Source organism: Phyllostomus hastatus, unplaced genomic scaffold (genome assembly GCF_019186645.2).
Source record: "Phyllostomus hastatus isolate PE091 unplaced genomic scaffold, TTU_PhHast_1.1 phas_contig_254, whole genome shotgun sequence".
Taxonomy (NCBI): domain Eukaryota; kingdom Metazoa; phylum Chordata; class Mammalia; order Chiroptera; family Phyllostomidae; genus Phyllostomus; species Phyllostomus hastatus.
In genome coordinates, this window is record NW_025333810.1 from 17,748,490 (window position 1) to 17,775,853 (window position 27,364).

Sequence of the window (27,364 nt, forward strand, 5' to 3'; positions counted from 1 at the left end):
CCCATTTTGTTTTTTCTTTTTTTGGTAAGATACACAGAGGCATTCCATGCCTCAGCTTTGTGCTGTTTGCTTTGTTCTCCACCTTTGTAGCAGCAGTTACTCTGAGTTTTCCGAACTGAGGAGCATCTGTTCCAAGGCAATGTAAGTTTTGAGTTTTGGTCAGTTTGTTCTAAGCTCTTTTATCATCAATAATATGATAAACAAATAAAGGAATTACTTACAACAATGACAATGTTTAGGTGACAGTGACAAAGTAGAGCAACCAAAGATCTGATACATTGTTAGTGGGTGAACAAAAGGATAAAACCACTTTTGAAAAAGATCTGATCATTTTTCATAAAATTAAATAATACACTTTCCCTATGGTCTAGCGATTTCTCTCCTAAATATGTAACTAACAGAAATAGACATGTGATCAGAAAATGGCTTATAAAAGGAAATTCATAGCAACTTTGTCATAGAGCTCAGAACTGGAATGTATTCAGTTGTCCATCAACAGAATAGGTTAAAAATAAACTGAAATATTCATACAATAAAATTATACTCAGCAATAAGAGGGGCTAAACTGCTGTTAACAGGGTGAATTGTATCCCTCAAAAAAGATATGTTGAAGCCCTAAACCCCAGTGCCTCAGACTGTGGCCTTATTGTAAGTGGGACATTTTTTAGAGGTAATCAAGTTAAAATGAGGTCTTTAGGGTAGGTCCTAATTGAATATGACTGGTGTCCTGATGAGAAAGGCAACTTTGGATACATAGATGGGTACACAGAGGAAGGATGATGTAGAGATACCCAGGGAGAAGACAGTCATGGAACTGAGTAAATTGTTTACAAGCACGGGAGTGCCAAAGGTGGCTAGCAAACAGCAAAAGCCAAATGAAATAAGGGAGGGTTCTCCCCTGGAGTCATCTGAGAGAGCATGGCTCTGCTGACACCTTGATTTCAGATTTCTAGTTTCCAAAACTGCAGGACAATAAAATTCTCTTGTTTTTAGCCACTCAATTTTTGGTAATTTTTTATGACCATCCTAGGAAATTGATACAACTACTAATATAGTTAATAATATGGATCCATCTCAAAAGCCTTAGATTGTATAAAAACGCCTTACATGAAAGATAAACACTATATGATTTACTTTTTGTGAAGTTCTAATCTATGGTGGACAAATTAAGAACAATGCTAGCTTTTGGGTGTGGAAATTGAGAGTGACAAGGAAGAGGCATAGGGAAACTTTCTGGCATGATGATAATGTTCTATGTCTTGATAGGGGGTTTGGTTATAGAAGTATTTGCACTTATCAAAACTCAGAAAATAAATATTTATGATTCATACATTTCACTCTATGGGGTCCAACACAAATAATGCCCTCTTTTATTCAAAGTCTTTTATTCAAAATCATAAGCATGTAATTCTGTAACATAATATCACACTCAAGCACACCATATATTACATTTTAGGTGAACTGTTCAAATTGCTGTGCATCTTGTGAGAGACATTCACATACTTTACCAACCACACTCAAGCAAGGTTTACTTCTGCCAGACCATTATATAAATTCTATGTCAAACAAAATAAAAACTACATACAAATACTGTACTCTAGATAATAGTACATATGCTGAGGTATTTAGAAGGAAGTGGTTTGATGTCTGCATTTTAATTTGAAAAGTATTAAACAGTAAGATGGATTGACGAATGGACAAAGAGATGGATAGGTAGATATGTGATGATGTAAGTATAATATAATTTTAAAGGTAGAATCTAGTGGATGATATATGGGTGTTCAATGTAAAATCCTTTCAACTCTTCTGTATGTTTGAATATTTTCATAATAAAATGTTAGAGAAGAAAACTTAATATGGGGGGTTACTAGCAAATTAAACAAAACTGAAGCACAGAATTTTTAAAAGGATTGAAAATATAGAAAGGGGCATAAGTGATACTAGACAGTGGGAAAGACTAACATAGGTATAACTGGAATTTGGAGTTCTGGATGCAAAGGAGTAAGAATAGTCTAGAAGCAAATTTTTAAATGATAATTTTGAGACTTTTAAAGCAGATGAAAGACTTCAAGCCACATATTCGGTTAATGCAATCAATGTGAGAATGTCCTTTGAATACAAAGGAAAACACAAGTAGGTACATGTAGTTAAATTGTCAAAAAATAAAAACCTCTTAGAGCATGCAGAGGAGCAACAGTAATATTGAGAACTGACTGCTCAACAGAATGACACCTTCAAAGTGAGTACATGGATAGACTCCTATTATGTACTACTAGGAGTACATGGTATTAGGCTCCTATTATGTATCAGACTCTAGGCTAAACCCTTTACAATATTACCCCCTTTAATCCTCACGCCCTCCCAATGAGGTGGAATTAATATCCCCTTTTAATAAAAGGAAATTGAGGCATTGAAAAGTTAACTACTTGCATAAAGTCAGATAGCAAACCAGTGATAAAGATTCCATTTATATGTGACAGACTCTAAATACATTCATCTTATATATTATGCTTTTTCTTGTACTATAAATGCTTTTATTTTTCTACAATCCTGTATATCTGCCTAACTCTAGGTCTCAGCATTCCCTCATTTGGCAAATCCCCCTGCCAAGTCTTGTAGTAGTTTTGACAGTCTGCCTGGGGTTAATATTTAAAAAGGAGAGAGAAAGAGAGAGAGGGAAACTGAAAGTGGTGGAACACTAGTATCTAATATTGGACAACAAGGATACAGATCACATTATAGATGGTACTGGAGCTCTGACTATAGAGAGAGTGCATTTAATTGGCATCTCTTCTTTGAATGCAGTATATCTAGTCTCCAATTTGACACTATAGTGGATGACTGAAATGCTACCTTGTGTCTTGTTAGCACTGTATTGTAAAGGGTATATTATTATAGAAAATTGACAAGGTGATGAGCTGTCACTTTAGCTAAGAGAACATCCTATTTTTAATGAATATTATTTCATAAGGAAACGTGCTGATGACAGCTTATTTCTGTGGAAACCATTGATGCATAACCTTTTTTGCCAGACAACATTATATCAGTGGTGACTAGACCTAAAAAATCTATATAGAAATGTTTGCAAAAATTTTTTTGAGAAATAATATAAGAATAAGCAAAAATATTTCAAATATATTATGTTACATATATTATGAGAGATTTTGTGGGGGTATATTTTTATAAGATAGAAATTTATACCCCAATAATATTTTGTTTTTATATGTGTTTTCAAGTCTGTGATAAGATGTAATATTATGTCTTTAGAATAAATTTACATATGTAAATAAATGCATAAATGTGTATAAGTATATATACATACACATTTATATACTTATATAGGTATATACTTATATAAGTATATACTTATATCCATATAGATAAAAATTCAGAAGTCAGTACTTATATAAATATATCCAGTCTGTCATATAAGCACTGATCTTCCACTAATTACTACAATTAGGAGAGCTAAATTCAAGTCATGGTTCTATCACTTTTATTTTATAATCTTAGGAAAGCCACTTAATCACTTACTTAAGATGATTTTACTTCTCAGTTAAAATGAAGAAAATATTAATGCCCTACATACTTTACAGTGTTGTTAGGAGACCATTCAAAGAAATAATGTGTGCCCTGGCTGGAGTGTCCTCCTGTAAACTGAAAGGTCATGGGTTAGATTCCCAGTCAGGGCACAAAACTAGGTTGTGGGTTTGATCGCTGGTCAGGACCTATACAAGAGGCAACTGATCAGTGTTTCTCTCTCACATCAATGTTTCTCTCTTTCTCTCCCTTACTTTATCTGTAAAATCAATAAATGTATCCTCAGGTGAGGATTAAAAATGAAGAAGGAAAGTAATAATGTGTATTGCAAAAAATGAAAGATATTTGATATTGCAAAAAAATAATATAAGGAGGTATATAATTGTATTTATTACAAATGTAAATTAAATATAAACTTATATATACACATATACATATGAGGTCTGTCCAGAAGGTATCCAGCCATGTAATATGAAAAATAGAGACATTTAATGAAGAAGATACAAGATACCAGAAACACTGTACATAGGACAATGACATCTCAGTCCCCTTCACATTAGCCACTTTGGTACCTCACACAGTTCTCCCAATCATCATCAGCTGTCCCATCATATTTTCCTGCATCTCATCCACGGTCCGAAATCACTTCCCTTTCAAAGGTGATTTTAGTTTTGGGAAGAGCCAGAAGTCACAGGGTACCAAATCTGGGTTGTAGAGGGGCTGAATTACCAGAGTGATTTGATGTTTCACCAAAAAATTCTGCATGAGATGTGATGCATGAGCAGACTCATTGTCATGATGGAGCTGTCAATCACCAGTTGCCCATAGCTGTAGACTTCTGAATCATCCAGACAGCTTCTACAGAGGAATGTTCAAGCTTAAGACAAAATTTGATGCAAGTTTATTGCTCTACTCGCTTGGTCATTTTTAATGCGATGACCACACAGTGCATATGCTCACTCAATGGCATCTACCACCCCCACCACTAGTATGGTGAAGTCATCATTGTTCATGCATGCACATTTCAGTCCACTTTCCTTGGCTGCCAGGTTACACTGATGTCATGCAAACAATCCCTGTTATATTAACAATGGCTGGACTTTTTCTGAACAGACTCTGTGTGTGTGTGTGTGTGTGTGTGTGTGTGTGTAAACACACACACCTCTTATGATGTATATATGCACACCCCATTTATGATATATGATATACACATACCTATTATTATATATATACACACATACTTATTATGATATGGCATGAACTTTTCTAGAAATCCCTAACCTATGGGTTCAAATAAGGTTTTGTTAGTAATAAACAAATTTAATCATTCATGTGCTAATGAAATCACCTGAAAATCTGAACCAGCTTGTTCTAGGACAGTGAGGGGGAGTAGAGTTTGGGGAGTTCATGGAGAAACTTGTCATGCCTCTTCTCTAATATTCCATGAAGCTAGCCATGGAACTCATACCACCAATTTGCAGCCATGCACTCATGGCAGGAATGACTTCTGTATCTGGGAGCTGTGCTCCAACACCCAGAAAGTGGTCAAAGTCTACAGAGCCAAAGTACTGCTCCAATCCTGTTCTGCACTCAAAGTTAGAGAATGCCATCCAACTGGCACAATTTCCAAGTTACTCTTTGTAACATTGGCAGCAGGCTGTATTTCTAAGTGCCCTCTCTTTCCTTCTGTAACCCCCTCTGGCCACAGGACTGTCAGGAGTCCTGTCAGGAGTCCAAGTTTATAGCCCAAAGTCTGGGACAGACAGTGCTCTTTATTTTTTTTTCTGATTTTTTCAGCCTCTTCCTTTGCTTTCTTCCTAAATTGCAACCCCCTTGTCTCATTTTCCTTTAACCAAAAAGTATTTTTAAATGGCATCATGTTAGCTGTATTTCACCAGTTTCTCAGACTTGACACAAAAATGTCTGAAATCTGGTTGGAAACGTGTAGTGTTCCAGTTACTCATTGCTGTGTAACCTACTACTCCAAAATTTAATGATCTAAAACAAGAACAATGTTTTGCTTTTCACAGTTCTGGCTGGGCGGTTCTATGGCTGGTCTTTCCGAACTTACTCATGTAGCTGAATTCAGCTGACTTGATGCAGGGGATGGGCTCAGTTAGGACACTGGGATTGCTGTGTCTCTGTTTCCACATCAGTCTCTCATCATTCAGTACACTAGGCTAGGATCTCTTTAATAGCAGCAAGAGTATACCAAAAAACAAAGACAGAAGCTGCCAGGCCTCTTAAAGTCCAGGTTATCAAATGCACAGCATCATTTCCATAGCATTCTGTTGATCAAAGCACATCAAAAGGCCATCCAGATTCATTGAGAAATGGACTGTACTTCTTGATGGAGGAGGCATGCAAATAAAGAGATGATGGAAATTGTTGGAGGGTCATTTTTGAAGATAAACCATGGCTTAACTATAGCTAAGCCTCTGGCCACAGCAATGTGTATCCCTTGTATATGCAAAATACACTATCCCCCTCCTGAGATCCCAAAAGTCTCATTCAATTACAATATTAGCTCAAAGTCCATTTTTTCATCATTAAATCATTCCCGATGTGAAAAGTCTCCTTGGTTACTCAGATGCAGCTTCTCAGGCACAGCCCTTCTTGATTTGTGAACTAAAATGACAGGTCATCTCATCTCCCCACCTCACCCATACACGTGCATCCAAAATCCAATAGGGTAATTATAATAGACTCTTCTGTTTAAGAAAGGGAGAAATGTAAGGTGCATAGAGCCACTGACCCATAGCAGAGACCAAGACAAAGAGATGAAAACTAACTGGAAAAAAAAAAGAGCAATGTGGGGTGTGGCAAGAGGAAGTGAATAAATATAACAGATGGAAATATGTCAAAGTTAAAACAATAGTTCAGTACTTGTACCTTCTGAGATGACAAGTATTTAAATGAAGATACATTTTTCATCCAAAAGAAAGAGATCTGAAAGTAATCTAAGTGAGTGATTATCTATACTTACAATATTATGTATTCATTATGTAAGTTTCTTTCACATATATATTTAAAGTATGTTTTATTTAGGATTTTAAAATATTTCCAAGGTTATAAGTATATATAAATTCATGCACTGATTTTTAAATTTAATCTTTATTGTATTTTTTCCATTACCATTCAGTCGCCTTATACCTTCCTCCCCCCAGCAGTCACCACACTGTTGTCCATGTCCATGAGTCCTTTTTCCTTTCTGCTGAATCCCTCCACTCCCTAACCCCACCACCTAATAGCCATCATCCACATGTGGAATCTAATGAACGAATAACAAGCAAAACAAAGACAAACTCATAGATGGAGAGCACATGTAAGTTTCTTAACATGGAAAGATATTTATTATATATTGTTAATGTTTTAAAAAGCAATTAAAACAACGCTTACTGTGTAATTTTACTATGCAGATGATATAAGTCTATAGTTCAGAAAGAAGAGTGTAGTGAATGCGGTAGGTGTCCCTTCCATATCTAACACCTTTACGGAGCCAGTGCATCCACACCAGGGCTGCTCTGAGCATACACAATTGACACCTCACTACTGACAACTCTGAAGAACTGCCCTTCACCAAGTAGGAAGAGCTTTGCCCAGAGTTATAACTCGCTCCTCCAATGGCATCCTGCCATCGATGGCTGAATTACACATGGCTCAACTGCCTGTCCCCATTGCCTCAGCTCATGATCAAAACAGGGGTGCAGTCCATGCTCTGAGTGCCTCATGAGATCAGCAACTTGAGACTTGAGCTGATTCCACAGACTTCCCCAGCTCTGTCCCCTGCCTTATCCTATTACTCCTAATCATGCTCACTTGATTCTATTGCAGACGTAGTTTCTGGGAAACCAGACCTCAGAGAAACATAAAACACACTGTTAAAAACAGTTCCACAGGTACTGGGATTAAATTTCATTTAGTTTATTGCCATGCTTTTTTCTAATTAAAATATATTGTTTGTATTATAAAAAAATGAATTATAAAAAGTTACAAAATGCTAATATTTCTAAATTGTGTTTTACAGGCTTTTGTTTGGTAGACCTTGCAAGTTAAATTTAAAAACATACAAAATAGAAAGTATAAAAAACATTTAATACATTTTGCTTTAATAAAATAATATGTGTTTATTTAAAGACCACTAAAGTTATTTTGTATGCTTCAGGAGACATAATTTTGAATGTGGCTCCTCACGAATTTCCAAATTATTAATAATATATTCTTTCCTGATACTAGTTCTGGTATTTTATTAGGCCTAATAATATAATTTTATATTAGATGAGATATAAATATCAATGGGAATATTATTGATCCTTTCACCATTATTCCCATATTGCTTAAATAAGCATATATTCACTTGTACATAGACTTGAAAGGGTAGATAATAATATAATGCAAGGATTGCATATTCTTTGTCTTTTTTTTCTGTTTAGTCATATTTAATCACACAACTCTACACTAAGAAAGATTTGAAAATTTGTGGAAATTTTTAGTGTTATCTATCTTATAGATACTTAAAATACTTAAGTATCTTATCATACTTAAAATATCATTTATTATACTGGTTTTTCACTTAATACTCACAGCACCCCTTCACCATTATTTTTATGCATAAGTGAGGCCAGAGATACTAGGTATCTGGGTAAGATCTTGTACCCGAGAGTCTCTCCCAGACCATCCCTTCCTTACCTTACAGTGTTTAGTAGTCAGATTTGCCACTTTCTCCTACAAGGCATTGTGTATCTTTCTCTACTATGTCCAATAACAAAAGCTGATTGCAAACTGATTGTTTTCCCCAAATAAAATGGAAAGTAACCAAAATTCAGGAACTTACAGGGGATAACAATAAAGAATAACTTATTTAAGATAAGTTATTTACATAATAAAGAATAAAGAATAAATTATTTAGGTAATTCCTTATCTAAAGTAACCAAAATTCAAAGAACTTGTAGGGGATAACTTAATAAAGGATAATTTATTATTTTAAGGGCATCCCTCCAAGCTGTAATGATAAATGAAATTGTATTACATTTCTCAATAAAGAGAAAACTATGTTATCCAAAGTGCATAAAATTAGTTCTGGAATTAAAAATTGAGAAGTTAGACTTAAATGAATGGCATCAATTAATTTTTATAAAAGAACTAGAACCATTTTGGAAAAGTTCAGTTGTCTTATAAATGAAAATTAGATAAATAACTTTATTTTATGGAGAAACATTATGATCTGACAGATAGAAGTAGCGGGATTTTTAGCCTTCAATTAAAAATATCTATCCTCCAGTGCAGAGTCCCCCAAGTCATTCACCCACAAAGGAGAACACAAAGAGTGTTTCACTGAGACAGCCAAGGAGTGGCAGGTTACAGAGACACTTCTTTTTATTTGTGATTCCATTATTTTCAATGATAATAAGATTTTTAAAAATACCCTAATGTGATCAAATGAATACTTATGTTCTTAAAAGCTCCAGGTACTGTCTTGTAAGTAGTACTCTACAATCTGATGGAACATTAAAACAATAAACATATCTTCTGTCTGTTTAGGCTTTTTATATTTCACCACAATCTTATAGCTGCTTGAAAAATTTCTGCCTGTTCAACTCTTCAAAAAGTGAATAGAGAATGAAAAGAATTTATCTCTTTGTTTTTGGCAAGAGAACTATAAAGATAATGTGTGGGTTCTTAGACAGTCAGTAAGAATCTGACCAGTAATTTGGAAAGACCCAGAATTTCGGTCTTTTTATAGTGTTCCACATTTTCATTGTCACTATTTTTCTTTGAAGTACATTTTAGAAAAAAACAATATCTGTGTCTCTGGTCATTCTGTTAGTTGACCCTGTTTTTTCACTACCAAAAAAGCATTTTCCAGTGTGTTGAGCTAATATGAGGAACTAGAAACACCTATGAACTCTATAAAATTCTGAGAGTTAAAAGTGACCCACCCACTTGTTACCAACTGCTCAATGGCACAAAAGGCCTAAATCCCAAATATCACCATCTAACTGAAACAAGACAAAACTGACCATGTTTTGTGCAATACAAATCAATCTCTCTCTTTTTATGTTTTTGGGTTTTTTTTTGTTTGTTTGTTTTTTAGGCATGGAAGCATTTGCCGAAATGGGATATCTGTAATAACAAACCAAAGAGGGAGAGAGAAAAGCAAAACATCCTTGCGCAGTGATGATATACTCTTACATTTAGCCTACCCACACAAATTGGTCCCAGCAGTTTTCTCTTTAATTCAGGATTTATGGAAACATCTGAGATTATAAAATTAACCAAACAAAAACAGATGCTATAATTGTGAGGGGTCCAATTCTTGGATGAATACCAGAGCTAAACATTAGTATACTGAGTGGAAACATTTTAACGTAAGTTCTTATATATCGGTTTACAAGCTGACGTGGCTATTCCACATGAAAATAACCCTCTTAAACAGCTTGTAGAAATGAAATTATGTTCACGTAAGTGGCTCATTTTTCTCCTTTTCAAAAGGAAAACAAGGACTATTAAAATGATAATTTCCTCAAGTATCATGATTAATATAAAATCTCCCACCTATATTTACAATTCCTAGAAAGAGTTGAGGGTAGCTCTGTCTTAGATATAGCTTCCACATTGTGCTTTTATGTTACTCTGGGGTGATACATAATCACTCCATTGTCATTTATTGTGCATACTTATTATGCAAGACCAATTTTGAGCAGTACTTAGCATGTGGCCAGTAGCTTCAACCAAAAGGGAAAAGAACACATTTATATTTTAAGTAAGAGTAACTATTTAAAGGTACTAGAAAATACTCTTCTGGACTAGGCTACACTTAGACTTTATAAAAGACATGAAAATTACCCTTTGGAAAAGGAGACATAAAATATCGAACTTTGCTAGTCATATTTCCATTTAGGAACTGAATGTGGTTGTAAAGCAACTGACTCTGTGGCTATGCCTTTGCCCAGCCTGTTTTTAAGATAAAAATACAAAGGAAATTAGAGACTTAAAGTCAATCAAAAATGTCTTCATTTTAGGAATGAAGGGCCTTTAAGTGATCTAAGATGCTTTTTTGGTAAAGTAGTGGGTTTCGAGAACACACGGAAAAGGCTATGGTTCGAAAGGCTGGGTAAAAGGGTTTTGTAAACACACTTAGAGAAATGTCAGGAAAATACCTCCAAGGGACCTTGGCCAAGACTTGTTTATTGGATTTACACAATTGAACCAATCATGATTAAATTGCTTCAGGGCAAAAGTTCAAAGGCATAACAATCAGAATGCATAAAAAGCAGAGCAACAACTGGCATATATTAAAATAAATAAGATGTCAAAGCAAAGAGACGTGTCTTTCAGTTCCTTACAGTTCTGCTGTATATATGGTCATTAGACAAGGATTAGACCAAACTATGGTGAACAAAGAATCCCATACGCAAGGGCCTAGAAATTGGATTTCTTCTTGAGTTTTTATGGAGGGAATGTGGTAACTGTTAGCCAGAGCCCTCCAATGGATTTATAGTTCTATGAGGTGGAGTAAGCAGTTTTCCCACAGTGTATTCCAGGGAACACAAAACTCATGAAATGTTAATAGAATTAGCCAAATGCTCTACTTTCCCACAAAAGTGAATCATCCAGGAAGCACGGATAGAAATGAGGTATACCAAATTGTCCCTTTTCCTAGAATTCAAGTTTCCCAAACTTATCTAACTTCAGAGTCCATTTTTCTAAAGCAAATCTTGCAGGAACAGTATTCCTTTGGAATACGCTTTGGAAAACCTAAATTCAAGTTAACTAATGTGCAAGCTCTGTACATAGTCCTAGGCCCAATGCTGGCTCTTCAGTCTCAATTGTTCCTACCTTTCTTCCATAATAGACCGTCTTCTTTCTCACTTAAGGGCTTAGCCCCTTCCTGTTTTCTTTGAAATTTTGATCTGACTCTCCTTAAAATAAGGTAAAAATGGTTGATACTGGCTAGAATGTTTTCTTCCACATGTACATTTGCATGCAACAGAATAGAGCTGTGATGTGGAAGAATATAATTTTACCCAGATGGTTTAGGCAAGTGAGAGCAATGTTTGGAGAACTCAAGAAGGCATTTATAAGATTCTTCAGCCCATATGCCATAGATAATTAGTCGTACCTGAAAGTGACACAGCCTAAGCTATTGAGGGTTTGGAAACCTGAAGTAAGCATTTTTAACTGGACCAAGATGTTTCTGAAGCATTTGGTTCTCAAGTTCTCTGTATCTGATGAATTCCATGAGTTATCTGATAACAACCTCACTGAGGTTTCTGTATTTAATCTCCTAAGTATCCAACCCAGAAGAGAGCACCATGCCTGATATTGAATAATCCCCCTTTATACACAATTAAAATGACCTGATATTGAGATATTACCTCATATTGGTCAGAATGGCCATGATTAATAACTCAACAAACAAGTGGTGGGAAGATATAGAGAGAAGGGAACCCTAGTGTACTATTGGTGGGAATGCAGACTGGTGCAGCCTCTGTGGAAAACAGTATTGAATTTCTTCAAAACACTGAAAATGGAACCACCTTTTGACCCAGCAATTCCACTGCTGGGAATATACTCTAAGAAACCTGAGTCACCAGTTCAAAAGAACTTAGGCACCCCTATGTTCATAGCAGCACTATTTACAATAAGCAAGTGATGGAAACAGCCTAAGTGCCCATCAGTAAATGAGTGGATAAAAAAGCTATGGTACATTTACACAATGCAATACTATGCAGCAGAAAGAAAGAAGGAACACCTTTCTTTTGTGACAGCATGGATGGAACTGGAGAGCATTATGTTAAGTGAAATAAGCCAGTTGGTGAAAGACAAATACCATGTTATCTCACCTATAAGTGGAATCTATTGAACAAAATAAACTAATGAACAAAATAGAACCACAGGCATGGAAACATGGAGCCTATTGAAAATGACCAGAGGAGAGGGGGAAGGAGAACAATGGTGGAAAGAAGGGGAAGGGACTAGACAAAGAACTCGTATGAATGACCCATGGACATGGACAACAGTGTGGGGATGGACTGTGGGAGTGGGGAATGGGATGGGTGAAGGAGGGCAAAGGGGGGGGGAGAATTTGGACAACTGTAATAGAATAAAAATGATTTTAAAATAATGATTAAAAAATAACTTGATAGAAATTTCCCTAGACTAGCCTTCTGAGAGTTTCCCTGTATTTCCCACTTATCAACTTTGGTTCAAAAGTTATTCTGCCCACATAATAATTGCAAAAAACTAGAGATCATGTCTCATTTCATCTCTTCTCCAAGAACAATATCTCCATTCTGTGTATGGCAAAGCATCAGGGCCCTCACAATTCTGGATATCCTATTTCAGATGTTACATTGATTGTCAATATAACTCAAATTTGGCCCCAAAAGAGTAGATGTGATAAGCAGCATAGAATAGAGGAGCTGTGCTATACCACATTCACTATTCTGTAGATTCTTTATTCACTTTTTAAAATATTTTTAATTGGGATTTCACATCTCTTTTCATTTTCTGGCACCTTTTTAATTCTGCATGACTTCAAAAAATTGTTTGGTTTTGAGTTCACACCTACATGATTCTTCCATAACCTTGACTCATGTTCATCTGATCCAGAATAATTTAATTCAGTTAGTCATTATCCCCTCAACCAAACTGAACTGGAATTCCTTTCTTAAAATGTTGTTATATCCTTTCACTAAAGGACAGACCTTTACGGAGCAGCGTCCATGTCCCAGAAATCTTGGTGGGCTCCGGATAATGATGTCACCTGGACCACTGAAGAGCTGCAATTGATATGAGAGATGAGCATGTACACAACTAATCATAATGCCATGATATGACATTCACAACAGAGTTATAAGGAGAGAAAAAATGAGTAATTAATGGGAAGATCACTTTGTATGTCAGTTTCTTTATCAGTAAAATGGTAGTAATGTACCTGCTCCGGGAATAAAATATTTTCCAGTACTTACAACAATGCCTGACATATGATAAGGACTTAGTAAATATCAGCTCCTGTTATTAGTTAAGACTTGATATTAAAAAGCATCAAAAAACTTTAATAAATTAAGAATTCTATTCTTTGCCCATCAAGAAAGCAAAACTAATGTTTCTTATAACATTTCCATATATGGATGGAAAGATTTGGGGTCCAGTTAAGGAGATCTTCCTAAAATTTAGTATTCTTCTAAGTGCTATGAGTAAAAGTGCTCTTCTGCAAATATTACTCAAGTAAATGCTGAATGATCTGTATCACTTTCTGCCTCCAGTATGAGGTTGGATTAGCTCTGGAGTGACAAAGATGCCACTTCAGATCAGTGAGTATTGGTTAACTGAAGTTCTGTGACTGTGAAGCTGTGTGCTTGGCTCAGTGGGAATGAGTACTGAACAATTAGTCGTGTCATTGTTGGGAACAGGAAGGGAAGTGATGGCATCAGTGTCATTTAAGTGCTTACCCTGAACACAATGTTCCTGTGAGAAAGGCACCTGGCACCCGAGCCACCAGTTGGCTGAGGCTCAGCTGACAGTGGATGCTTTGAGGTTCGCCTTGGCATCCAAGGGTACTGCACTCTCCAGGCAGTGTTAACACAAGCTGTTAGCACCACAAGTCCATGAAGTAACAGTTCCCTGAGGCATTCAGATATAACTCTTATATCTAGAAATAAAAATGACAAGATACAAGGCAGGATCTTAGAAGGAAGCTGAGACATCTAGTGAGACAGTGGGACAAAGGTAGGAATACAGGTAGGATCTTAAATATACAGCCACAAGCAACCACAAGTGGGTGAGGGATGCAGCAGAAAGTTAGGCACTTAACAGAGTGGGGATGAGAGGGGGTTGCAACAGGACCACGCTGTCTGCTCGTCACCAAGCGTAGTGATTGCTGACTCTGGCACTGGGTTTCTCGTTCTTGCTCTAGGGTAACTCACTTTTCACTGTGTCTCAAATTCCTCAACTATGGATAATAATATTGATTGCTGCACATGGGTTTACATTTCAGAAAAATAAAATAACAGCTCTTTCCAAATAGAAAGCATTCTGGAAAGACTAAAAAATGATAATGTCCTCTCCAGCTTGTATGTATTGGTGAATGCTTTTTGACTCTGCTATTTTTCTTGGGGGGCTATTCACAGAGACTTGTATATATGTGTCGTTTTCTATTGCTTCATTTGTCTCTCTCTTTCTACTGTAATAGCCCTGTCTCCAGTTCTCACTTCCACGGATATCAGAAAAATGTCTCCCGTTGCTGCGTCTGCAGCTTCCTTTCTGCAGATCTCTCCATCTCTGTTAGTCCATCTTATTTAATTTCATGCTCTCTACAGACCTTCCCTTATTCTGTCATAGATCTTACTTTGAAAAATCTATTGTGCTTTTCAGGTTCTCTCCTCAACCCTGACTTGTCCACCTCTCTGACATCTCATTTTCTTTCACTGCTCTCCATGTACCTCACTATGTGCCTTTATTCAATACTCCAGAAAGGGTATAAAGTGGGAAAGGGTGAGCTTATAAATTATAGAGAGAACCAATCTCTCTACTACTAAAAATGCTGTTCTACTGATCTAATTTGTCAATATATTGTTTAGTACCTCACAAAATCAGACATGCACAATTGGTAGTAAAAATTGACCAAATTGAAAGACATAAATTCCCTCTGATCTCAGGACCAGGAAAGGTAAATCCATATGCTGGAGTAGAAGAATATTGATGAAGGTGCTTTTATTAAGGGCTTAAAATCATATTACTGACATTTCATGGAAGTGTTGGGTCCCAGCTCCCTAGGTGCATTGTACTAGATGAAACCTTTAACTATTCGTCCACATGTGCTTATCCTCATGAGTGTCCACTGTGAGTTACGTGAGTGTGAGAGAGATGAACATACACACTCACAAGGACAATGTAAACCAAACGCTTCACAACTTAACATGATACAGTACCTCTTACTGAAAATGGAGTTACCAAAAAGACAGGTGTTTACCACAACACTTGCTGTGTGTGTGCTGGTGCCCCTTATTTATGCACCTTCTGAAAATGCAAGTAGAGGGTGGGGCAAAAGTAGGCTTATAGCTGTTTATAATATAGATTATTATATTATATGGAAAATACTGTAATAATAAATAGTAATACAAGAATAAACTCAGTGTTTCACACATTCACAACTGTAAACATACTTCTGCCCCACCCTGTCTGGTTCTTTCACATAAATTACCATATTTTCCAGACCATAAGATGCACCTAGGTTTTAGAGGAAAATAGGAAAACAAATTTTGAAATAAAAAATGTGGTAAAATATTTAATAACATAAATAACATAATATTTCACCAATGTAAATGTAAACAGAACTCAACAGCAGCATTAACAACTATTACTCCTCCCAAATTGAGGAGGTGGGATGCATCTTATAGTCCAAAAAATAAGGTATATTTTAGCTAACCTTTTGAGACAGTGAATGCCTTTACCATTTTTTTTTAAAAAAAGAATATTTAGATATCAGTGAGGTAATCTAAAATATTATGATCAGGAAAATTACTACTACTGTAACTTTAAATAGCTGAATGTTCTTTTTTTTAGACTGTGATTACCTACACAGACTGATTTCACCATTTTAAATGACTTTGCATGTTATAGATTATTTAAAAGGTATACTATGACAACAAAAATAAATTATGCAGCAATGGCTTACAAATGCTGATGTAACCTGGATCTTTCTTCCAGTCTTTACTTCTCTCTTTATTGCTTCCTTTTTATCTCCTTTCCTCTTCCCACCATTTTGCATTGTTTCTTTGTAAACTTTAACTACATTGACTCGAGTTATTTGTGATCCAGATTTATAATTCCTAAATCTTTCCTGAAAGATATTTCAGGGAATTGTATAAAACAATGGCTTGTTTCTCCTATAAAACATGTTAACAGTATCTTCTAACTCTATGTTTACACAAGCTTTCCTCTCATCCATTACAACTAATCAATGACTTATCAGATTCAGCATGCATGTAGCATAAGCTTTCATGTTTCACTAAATACTAAAACATATCCTTTAAAATGATGTCATATTGTCTGTCCTGTGGCAATCAAATTGCTGAAAATCAGAGAAATTTTTACTTTAAAAACATTTAGGTAAGAAAAATGAAGGAGCAGTTCTTGGAAAAACGAAGAGAGGCAAAAATATCATGTAGTGAATTATTCTTCCAAGTGCTTATTTTCTTTTGCATAATTTCCATGAGCTTCTGGGTTCTTCAAGACTGAGAATATGAGAAAAAACTGGACTACAGTAGACAAAAGATTAAGTGAGGGCATGGTACAATCATGACTCCTGTACATAATAAAAGCATTTTCTGGGCAAAATGAGGACTGTTATCAGATAAAGATGCATGTATATATATATCTCATAGAGTAATTTTTATACACCCTGACTTTTCCACTACTTGATTAAAAGACTAGACATTGCCCCTTGAGATTTGTTCCTCTGCCTAATGTGCAATAATTGCAACAGAGTGCTTGGTACAGCAGCAATGAGCACTGTTCTGTAATAAATCTGGGTCACTGCAGAGTTCATCATGCAGTCCTTGGCAACAGGAGATAAAGCGTGGGTTCGTTCATCTTTAGCTTTTAGCTGCACTGTCACTGGTTCTCCTACCTAATGAAATTAACAGAGCTAAATGTATGCAAATTGTCCATGTCCTAGGTCTTTCCCTTCCCACTGCCTATGCAATATTCCATCTCTGGAAAACATTTCTTATAACAGTAATGCAAACCAGAAGTGTGGAAGTGTGAGTTGCCAAGAAAAAGACAACCCCCCTTTTTCCAGCTCATTCTCTTTATTACCCTATATTTCTTCAAATCAATATTTTAAGAATCTTTCAGTTATTATACATTCTCTCATCTTTTTTCTGGTGGAAAAACAAATAGAGCTCAGTGTAGGATTTTCTAAAGTGCTGACTGCAACAGCAAAGTTGTGGAATAAGCTCAGTGAGTGCTTTTCTACAGAGAAATGTTTCTTCACTGGCTTCATTGCCCCTGTGCTTCAGAGTTTCTTATTTACAGATGGCTATTCTCAGGAATTAATTTTTGCCACCTTTAAAGATATTTTGCAGGACTACTGGCAAGACTTCCCCTCTGCTTTAAAGTCTGCACAACTTCTGCTCATCTCTTTCCAGATCCTTCTAATACCACACCCACATCATACTCTCTTCCCTCCACCCCACACCATGCACTGAAAAATCAACACTCTAATTCTCTGTAAACTTTTCTCTGTAAACTTTTACAAGTCATTATTTTAATAGAATTGAGGGTGGAGGATTCAATAAAAGGGTTGAAAGCAATGGAGCCGAAATCAGAACTAGAAAAATTGGAGAGATTGAATGGCTTCCTTTCGATTCCAGCACACGTATTCCATCAGGGAACTCTATGCAGTAGGCTTCAGACCAACGGCTGAGACATGCATTTTGCTTTTGAAGATCTTTGCCTTAAAACGCTTTTGAAGCATTTAATAAGTGAGTTAGGACTGTGTAAATCTTGTTAAAGCAAGTGAACATGAAGTGCACAGCCAAAAAGGCAGCCAGTTCACGCTTGGAGGAAAATAAGTGTCCTTATTCCACTCTGCTCTTACATCAACACCATGGGTGAAGCAAAAATGTACACTTACCTTGCTCTATGTTAGTGAAAATTCTCCACATTTTAAAGAGAGAAAAGATGCTACCATCAACAAACATCCTTGCCTGCCATTTATTTATTTTTACAATATTTTTTTTCTTTCTACAAGGCATTACAAGATTTCTTTAATCCTATATAAATCCACAGTACGACCTGTCCCAGCTGGGACCAGTTACAGAGAAAACCCTCATGATTCAAACTTGTCATTTTGATTAAATCCCTCAAAATGAAGGGAGAGGCTGAAAACAGTAACAGACTACCCCAAGTGCTTTGTCATAAGCACAGGAGTAAGCACAAGAAAACGTCCCAAAGATGTGAGTGCCCAAAGAAATAAAGGACCAAATGCCTGAGACATATGGGAGTTTATCAAGGTACCAGAAAACCAAATTCCCAAAGTCATCCGAGTCACCATACAAAAATATTCACTTGGTCCTAATTCCAGTTGGCACCAAATATTCTGAAACAAGAACAAACTAGTAATAATTTTCTATGGGCATATAGCTATAATTATTGATGACTAACCATAATTATTGATGACTAACCATAAAATCAACTTAGAGTTGACCTTGCACAGGTACCCACTTAATACATTGCAAGTCTCATTCTGAAATGCAAAAATCATATCTTGTTATATGGAGAAAATAAATTTTAATAATATTAGCAATGGACTTGAAATGTGATCAAAACATAGTCTACTTGCAACCCTCTGTAGACTCTTAGAGTGCTTATGCAGTGTCTTCTTTCTTTTTTTTTCACCAAACAGATTCTCGAGTCATTTATTTTCTTGCAGGAGGACTGTGGATGTCTTTGTAAGTCTGATAGCATTATCTGACAAATAATCAATGTTTGGCTGTAACCTGAAGGCCTCCAAAGCTTGAGGACGTTGCTCAGCATGGTATCATGTGGAAGGAGACAAAGTCAGTGTGAATTGTTTTCTACATTGAAATTATCATGTGATTTTTGCCCAGGACTCTCCATCATAACACTTCCTGTAGGATTACATTTAAAGCTCAGAGTTATTTTGATTATTCATCATGTCATCTTTTGTATCTAGACAGGCTTTCTTTCACGAACCTACTGCAGCGCAAGCAAGGCTGAATGTTTTCTGACAGGTATCGGCAAAGTGACAGAAAAGTCATATGTCTTTATGCTCTTCATTTTACAGAGAGGTTAAAGTGACCTTTTAGCAGACCCACAATAAAATTGGAATCTGAAAAGGAGTGTAGGGCCCAGATATAAAACACTCTCCAACCTAGCTGACATAAATACTAATAGGATGGAATACTTTGAGTGGACACAGGAAAATAAATCAAATTCACTCACACTTAAATATATAAAACTATTGTAGAGATGCAGACCATGACTAAAGATGTGATTTATTTTTCCCAAAGCCTAATAAAATTAAAGTACCATATTCCAAACAACCTTCAGAAAAGCATATATGTTTACAAATTTTTCCTTGCTTCTAAAGTATTCTTCCTCTGTTAGCTGCTAATGAGGAAACATAAAGCATATGGACTGATAAGGAAAATTCCCTGGTATATCCTTTTGAACTGTAAGAAAAGTCAGCATATAATTTACATATAATATAAGGTCTTGTGTTATAAATACATAATCCTCCCTGTCTTAACTACCTGACTTTATAAAATGTACTACAAATAGACAGCTGGAGTTAAGCAGAAACGTCTTTAAACTTGAATATGAAAGGGCATAAATAAGCACTGCATAATGAGTTCTTTTATACCCTGTATACATAAGCAGATAATTATAAAAATCTGGGGTATTTTGGTGACTGCAGCTATTTTTGTGATTATTTTGAGGGATCTGCAAAATTGGAGCCATTGTTGAAATGAGAATTAAAAATACAATTAGACACCCCAGCTGAGATGCAATAGTTAGGGGACAGTAGAAGGGTGAGGAAAGGAAAGTTCAGGGCAGTACTGAGGTCACAGGAGACCCTTGAGAGATGAGCAATTATTAAGAATAACCACACCAGGAATAATGGCTGCACTTGCAAGTGTATACTAGGCAATGAACTTAAGAATTTAAGACCTTGACCTAGGACATAGAGGTCTGTGATTTACCCTTGAAATATTAACTTAACAAGTTAGGTTCTGGATTCTTACCCTCTCATTGCTGCAAACCATACAAGAGAGAATGAAGTGCTAAGCACTCCAGAGGCAGACTCCAATCTATGAACTTCCATTTGCAATTCAAAACAAAGATGCTCTCAGGGCAGCCCATTTCAGCAAATAATCTTGGCATTTTAAGAAGTGTGTAAAATGTTTTGTACCATTAAAATGCTTCCTGTTTGAACCTAAAAGGACAGCCTGAAGAGTATGGCAAGAATGAACCCGGCTGTGCAGCAAAGTCTAGATATTAGAGGCCCTTGGAAAGCCTTAAAGTCAAATATCCAATATGGAGTGTCCAGTAGAGACTACAGAAAATGAAAAACTTAACATTTTTATTACATTTTGAAAACAATGAAGTTTATAAAAGGCATGTAATCCCTCTTAACTCTGAGAGCAAATCAAAAACATAATTATCTAACAAAGATGTCATTACAGATGACTTACCTCAAAAAGCCCGTCTACTGTGATTAATTCAAGCAAAAAGCATGTATTAAGCACCTACTATAAATGTTCATTGAGCATTTAACATTATATAAGAAGCAAAACTATAACATTGCTCTTGTGAGAAACAGCTCAATCACAAATGAATGATGGCATTCAAGAGTTTCTCCCTCCTGGCTCTTGATTTAAGGCTCATGTTTGAATTCATTTTTGGTCTTCTCTGTTCACAGCATCTTACCATGTATTTCATGTCCTCCCTAAGGCAGTCACACAGGTGTACTTCAGTTCAGCCACTCTGAAAATGCACCAATCTATTTGAGATTCTCCCAGAGACTCCCAAAATAAATTGTGTGCAAGCCACAGAGCCTGTACTGTAATTGACCATCCCGAAAATACCCTTCAAATTTAGTAAAAATCCACATCATAGTCCCAAGTGTTATATAGTATGAGACTAAGAGACTGAAGATAATATTTTATTATATGGATATCTCCCTTAAGGGTGATCATATTTGACATCTATTCACCACTGTCATTCTTCCAAATGCAGAACCAAGTCAAGTCAGGAAATCTATAAAAGTGATTTCTGCATCAGATGACCAGTCGGGAAAGTGTGTTGGTTATTGACCCAAATATTAGCATTTCTTGGGCGACTTTATAAGAGCACAAATACCCAGACACTTTCCCTGAAAATGTGGACTGAATAGGTTTAGAGGTGAGGCCAGGATATTTTATTTTTTTCTACTCTTGTAATATTGGTGCTCAGGCAGAGCTAAGAAACACCAAGCTAGGAGAATTCTTAAGTTCCCTAGCTTTTATACCCTGTATACATAAGCAGATAATTATAAAAATCTGGGGTATTTTGGTGACTGCAGCTATTTTTTTTGTGATTATTTTGAGGGATCTGCAAAATTGGAGCCATTGTTGAAATGAGAATTAAAAATACAATTAGACACCCCAGCTGAGATGCAATAGTTAGGGGACAGTAGAAGGGTGGGGAAAGGAAAGTTCAGGGCAGTACTGAGGTCACAGGAGACCTCACCTTGGTTTCTGTCACCAAGGTGACAGAAACTCACCTTGCACGGTTCCATGCTACGTGTGTCAGATATCAGAGTCACCTGGGTGGAGAAGCTCTGATGGAGGGCCGTGAACAGGGGAAGTGGAAGACACAAAACGTGGAGTCTGATCCTAGAGCAATTGGCGTCCCCATGGAACCCTACAGTGGGGTTCCCTGAGTTTCCAGAGGGTGAAAAGGAAGTCATCAGCTGGCGCAGATGGGGTTAAAAGCACACCAAAATAAAGTGGTCTAGAGGTATAAACAATCATTTGCAAGTTAATTCTAAACACTCAGTTATTTTGGTTAGTGCCTGTCTTGCCCATCTAACACTAGAACAATAGCAGAGGAATGTTAAAGTCTGTGATACGGTTGCCATAACCTGACTCAGGTCTGAGCAAATATGATTCTGATTTAACTTTTAGAATTTTTCAGGTTCTTACAGAAAAGACTGAGAACTCCGGAAACATTGCTGTACTAACCACACTCTTTATTATGTTGTTACTTGGAGAAGGGCCACCTGGGTTCTGTGGCATATAACGTGCTACAAATACATGCTCAAAGAATATGGCCCCATCTTTCAGTGACAAAATTAATGTCCAAGAGCGATTGTTCCCAGCAGCACACATGGACGTGGACTTGTTGGCAGTGGCTGAAATGGGCTGCTGATGCCTACTCTCCACCCGCTGTGTCCCGGAGCCAACTCCTCCATTGGGCACAGTAGAGCACAGATCAGGGTCCACAATAATTTTAGAGCCCATGAAAACAATTTAATTTTTTTAATCATAAAAAATGTTGAATAAAATGTTTAATATATTTATCCTTATACCAGTGTAGTTGTAAAATATAATTTTTAATGTTTTATGAAGAAAGAGGACCATGGAGGCAAAAGTACATAAGAACTATGAAGGTCACAGGCAGACCTATTTAGCCTTGATCATGGCCAGTTACATAATTTCAGGGCTCCCTGCAAAATGAAAAGACTTAGGGTCCAAAATATTATCAATTTCAAGGGGTTAACATTCGAGGATTAAATCAAGCATAGGACCCTCAGAAAGTGGGCCCTGTGCATCTGCCCCAGTTAGCTGGCTGAGGGCACCATTGTATTGCCAGGAACTGGCACTTTACAAGCTAAGACCAGGGTCTTCACTTTTGTTGTCATCCTGTTTTTATTTCCCGTCTCTTTTCTTCTGCATGCAACTCCTTCAGCCAGAGCAAGCCAAGAAGATAAGAGTACTGAAGAAGAATATGGCTGTTCTTGAGACTGGGTTGAGAAATTTCATTCCCTTTATGATTATCATTAATTTGTTGATACTTTAAATTCCAACCTGTCATTGGGCAGAGGATATTTTTTTTAACTCTTCACCCACACATATAATCTTTAGTGACCTTGAAATATGAGCATTCAAGCCACTGTACCTTATCTTAGCACATGTCACTGTCATCAGTTTGGCTCCCTGCCCCCGACTTACTGTTGCCTTGAAACACACTGTAGTTGGTGAAAGAACCTCCACTGTTAAACCTACCTCAACACAAAGTTGGCGTTATTTATTTATGATGTTACATGAATCATCTGCACTTTCCCTGATAAGCCCTGGGCGGTGTGTCTTTCATTTCAGCTGACATTTTGCTGCCATTTTCCAGGCTAAGTAACTACTGTGCAATCACTCTGAGCTGATGCATGGTCATTGTTTTGCACAAAATGGATTTTTAAGTCAGCTGAAAGGCTTTCTGAAGAATATAATTTGACAAAGTAAATTTTTGCCCATATAACAGAAATCAGCCAGGGCTGCATCAAATGTATTTTTTAAGATAGCTAAAAGGATTTCTGCAGAGAGTTTGACAAAGTATTTTACTTTTGTGCACAAAACAAAAATTGATTAGTTTTGAACAAAAAGGATTTCTTGGGGAGCTGAAAGGCTTTTCTCTGGAATTAAATATATTCCTCGGCTTGTGGGATAAGATATTTGAAAGCAGTGTCTTTGAGAAGACAAATAGTTGTCAGTGACATTTTTTTTTCAGGAACAAGTGAAAAGAATCTACTTAAATGACATTTCCAACCACCTAAACCTGGTTTGGCTGCAGATGTCTGACTGCTCGCAGAAAGATGACCCGTTTTCCTGAGGATAAGGCTTATTGCACGATTCATTCGTTTGTTTGATCCTGCTCCTAAACTGATAGAATCACTGACTAGACATTTCACTGAACATGTTCCCCTTCAGCTTAATATAGAAGACAAGAAATCTGAACAAATTGGAAGGCACAGGGTTTTAACTTACATTGTTTAGATTCAGGGAAATTTTGCTGACAATTTTCCTGGTATCCACAGTGCCTCTATCTGAGGAGAGAAGGTGATTTGAAAACTTGCAACTTATTCAAAAACTGAATCAGTTTTTCCAAAAGCATCAGTGCTTTTTTCCATACTGCCATTGAAAGTTTTAGAATTAGAAGATAAAGACTATGACCTACTTATCCGAAGTGCTATAAGAGCTCTATACACATGTTGAGTGAGGGTGTGAGAGGGATATAAGCAAGTAGGTAGTGTGGCCACGGCACCGAGAAATTTTTAAGTAGTGATTCTTTCTTAAGTACAAATAATTTTTTTGGAGTACACATAAAAGTAATAATTTACAACAACTATATTTTTTGGTATATACCGGCACATTAAATCTATTTTTGGAGCTTTTATAGTTCCCTGGTATAAATTTGGAATTTCTTTTGCCAGCTCAGTGTGTCTCTGCATAAAATCATGACAGGGCAGAGTCAGACTATTCCTGTCCCTCATTCTGTCATTATGCCATTAAATTACATAGAAAGCCCAGGTCTAAATATTCTTTATTAGGAACACATTGCTGATGCTTGGAAATTAGGTATACTATTACCTATTTAATATCTGAAAATTAAAGGCAGTTTGTTTCTTAGCAGTTTCATTATTTAATAAGACTGCATTCATATTTATGAAACAAGTCTGTGATTTGTTTAATTGACACAGATGATTGCAATACATTATCTTATTTTGGTCCTCTTTTTTTATCTGAAATCAAGGTAATTTAAAGTAAATACAATTCTCTTATCTACAAGATGTTCTTTATCATGTTATTTTTAAAGCAAAGATATTTCAGTAAAGAAAACGAGAATCAGTGGGTCAACTCCTTCCCACTTCATCATTCACCAGCAGGAAGAACACACACCTGCCCCTATGTTCTCATACACACCATTACTACCACACTACTTCCCTGAAGCTTGACAACGAACAGCAAAAACAATTTCTTTGTCGATCAAAATCTCTAGTTTACTATCAAACTTTTAAAAAACAAACTTTTTAAAAATTACAAACCTGCGGGACTTTGATCCCTAACCTGTTTTTATGGAGAGGCTAATACAACATAACATTTCATTTAGTGTCTTCACTGATTTCACACAATGTCTTAGCCATGCTGTTGCACGAGCCAGTTTGAGGAGGAGTGCTTGCTGTCTATGGCTAGTCTAAGGAAGACCATTCACTGTGGATGTCAAATACAGAGGACCACAGATGAATAAACCACTCTGGAGTGCCACTCTTGGCACGTGGTCTTCGTGGTGTGTACGGGTACTTCACCCTGGAGACAACAACAGAATGATGGTGACACACCATAGGCATCACCAGTTTTCTGAACTATCTTAGAGGTGTTGGGGTGGAGTCTTGCAAAGCAGCACCAAGCTGTTAAGTTCAAAAGAATATATGATGTTATACTATTTGGGAGAGTGACTGGTAAAGACCAACCATTCAAACTGAAACGGTAGAAAAGGAGGCCTGTATCTTTAAGTGCATCAGAAACAGAACAACTTAACAGCAACGTGAAAGCAAGATGAGTTTATGAGAGCCAAAAAGGAGCCGAACACTGATAGAAACATAGGAAAATGTAACTGTCCATGAGGGACTACTTCATGATGACGAATCATAGCATTTTCTTGGGGAATGGGGAAATATAAAGTGTCTGAGTTGCTGAGGAATAAATAGTCATGGAAATGCTAAATCATAACCATTGCTCACTCAGAAGTTGAAACTAATGTTAAGATCATCACATGAAAGTCAGGACTTTCTACACTGCAATTCACAACTGTAAATGTATTTAAAAGTGGCAGCTACTTTTAGAGGTGCTTGTGGTAAGTTTAAAAAAAATAATTTGTGTGACTTTTTTTTCACACAAATGGTGATGGTTCATTGCCACCTTTCAAAAAAAAGTGACCTTAACTCACATATGCTCAAATATTCTTGATATCTCTATAAACCTGGGACAAAGGAGAGGACAATCTCAATGACGACTGATAGTGAAGTTTCTGTGAAGTCTTCAAAATATGGGTTAGAATCAGATTTAGCTTGATTTTAGAAAAATAGCTAATTGGATATTTTGCACCTGAGCATAGTTTTGGCAAATTCATACCCATTATACCTACATCATTGTGTGCAGGCACTTACTAGGCCCCATGGTGGAAAAATCTCAGACTCAGAGAAATTAAGTACTATAATTTGGTAGAGCCAGGACTCAAATCCAGTTCTATCTGAAGCCAAAGCCTCTGCTTCTCATTTTCACAATATAATACAACAATCCTGATACACGTTAGCTATGTGCCCTCAGAGAAGTTATCCTTGCTTCTCTATTACATATCCACTGTAATGTACTCACTTAGATAGTGGTGACAGTAATGCTTGCCCCAGAGGATTGTTATTCTGAGGATTAAATAAGAAAATGCATGTAACCTACTTAGCATGGTACCTTGTACACTGGAATGACAGCCGCCTCCCATTCGCTCATTCATGGTTTCGGGCCAGGCCGGGGGTTCCCAACCTGGGTGTTCACGGAGGAGTTCCAGGATGAGCAAAAACAAAAACAAAATAACAAAAACCTGTGTCGAAGAGGTTAAGTTGTGTAGATGCACACACGTGCATGCTTACAGTACATAGCTGGATAGCTAGAACGTGGGGGACAAGGGGCTGATTGAGAAAATAAGAACCCCACCCTCTAGAAAAGTATGTAGCAAGTTTTCACTCAGGGGAGGAAGCATTTACCCTTCAGGAAGCCCACGACAGTTCAGGAGACACTTAGATCACTTGGAAACTCTTTTCACACCAAGGAAACCCTTAGAGCAACCATTAGTCAATTTCAATCATTGAGAATCAGACTTCTCAAAAATTATAGAAAAATGACCTTCAGAAATGATTCTTCAAGTTTTCTAGATATGAGACTGATTGATTGGAGTCTATTGTCCATGAGGCTCCATTTTCTGACTTCTTCCCTGATGGCTATTCTCTAAAACTCTAGTTTTGAAAGGGGAATAAACATTTCAGGAAAAGTTCCAAGTCAGGTTTGAAAAATCTCCAGGCTTTTTCAAAGTTCTAAGACTACTAAATAAGATCAAGGTAAGTTATTGGCAGCTTAGCACACTGATTTTTATTTGGAAGTTGCAAAACAGTCATCTGCTTTATTTTCCTTCTACATTGTATACTTATTTATTTATTTTTATTTAATCTTCACCTAATGATATGTTTATTGATTTTAGAGAGAAA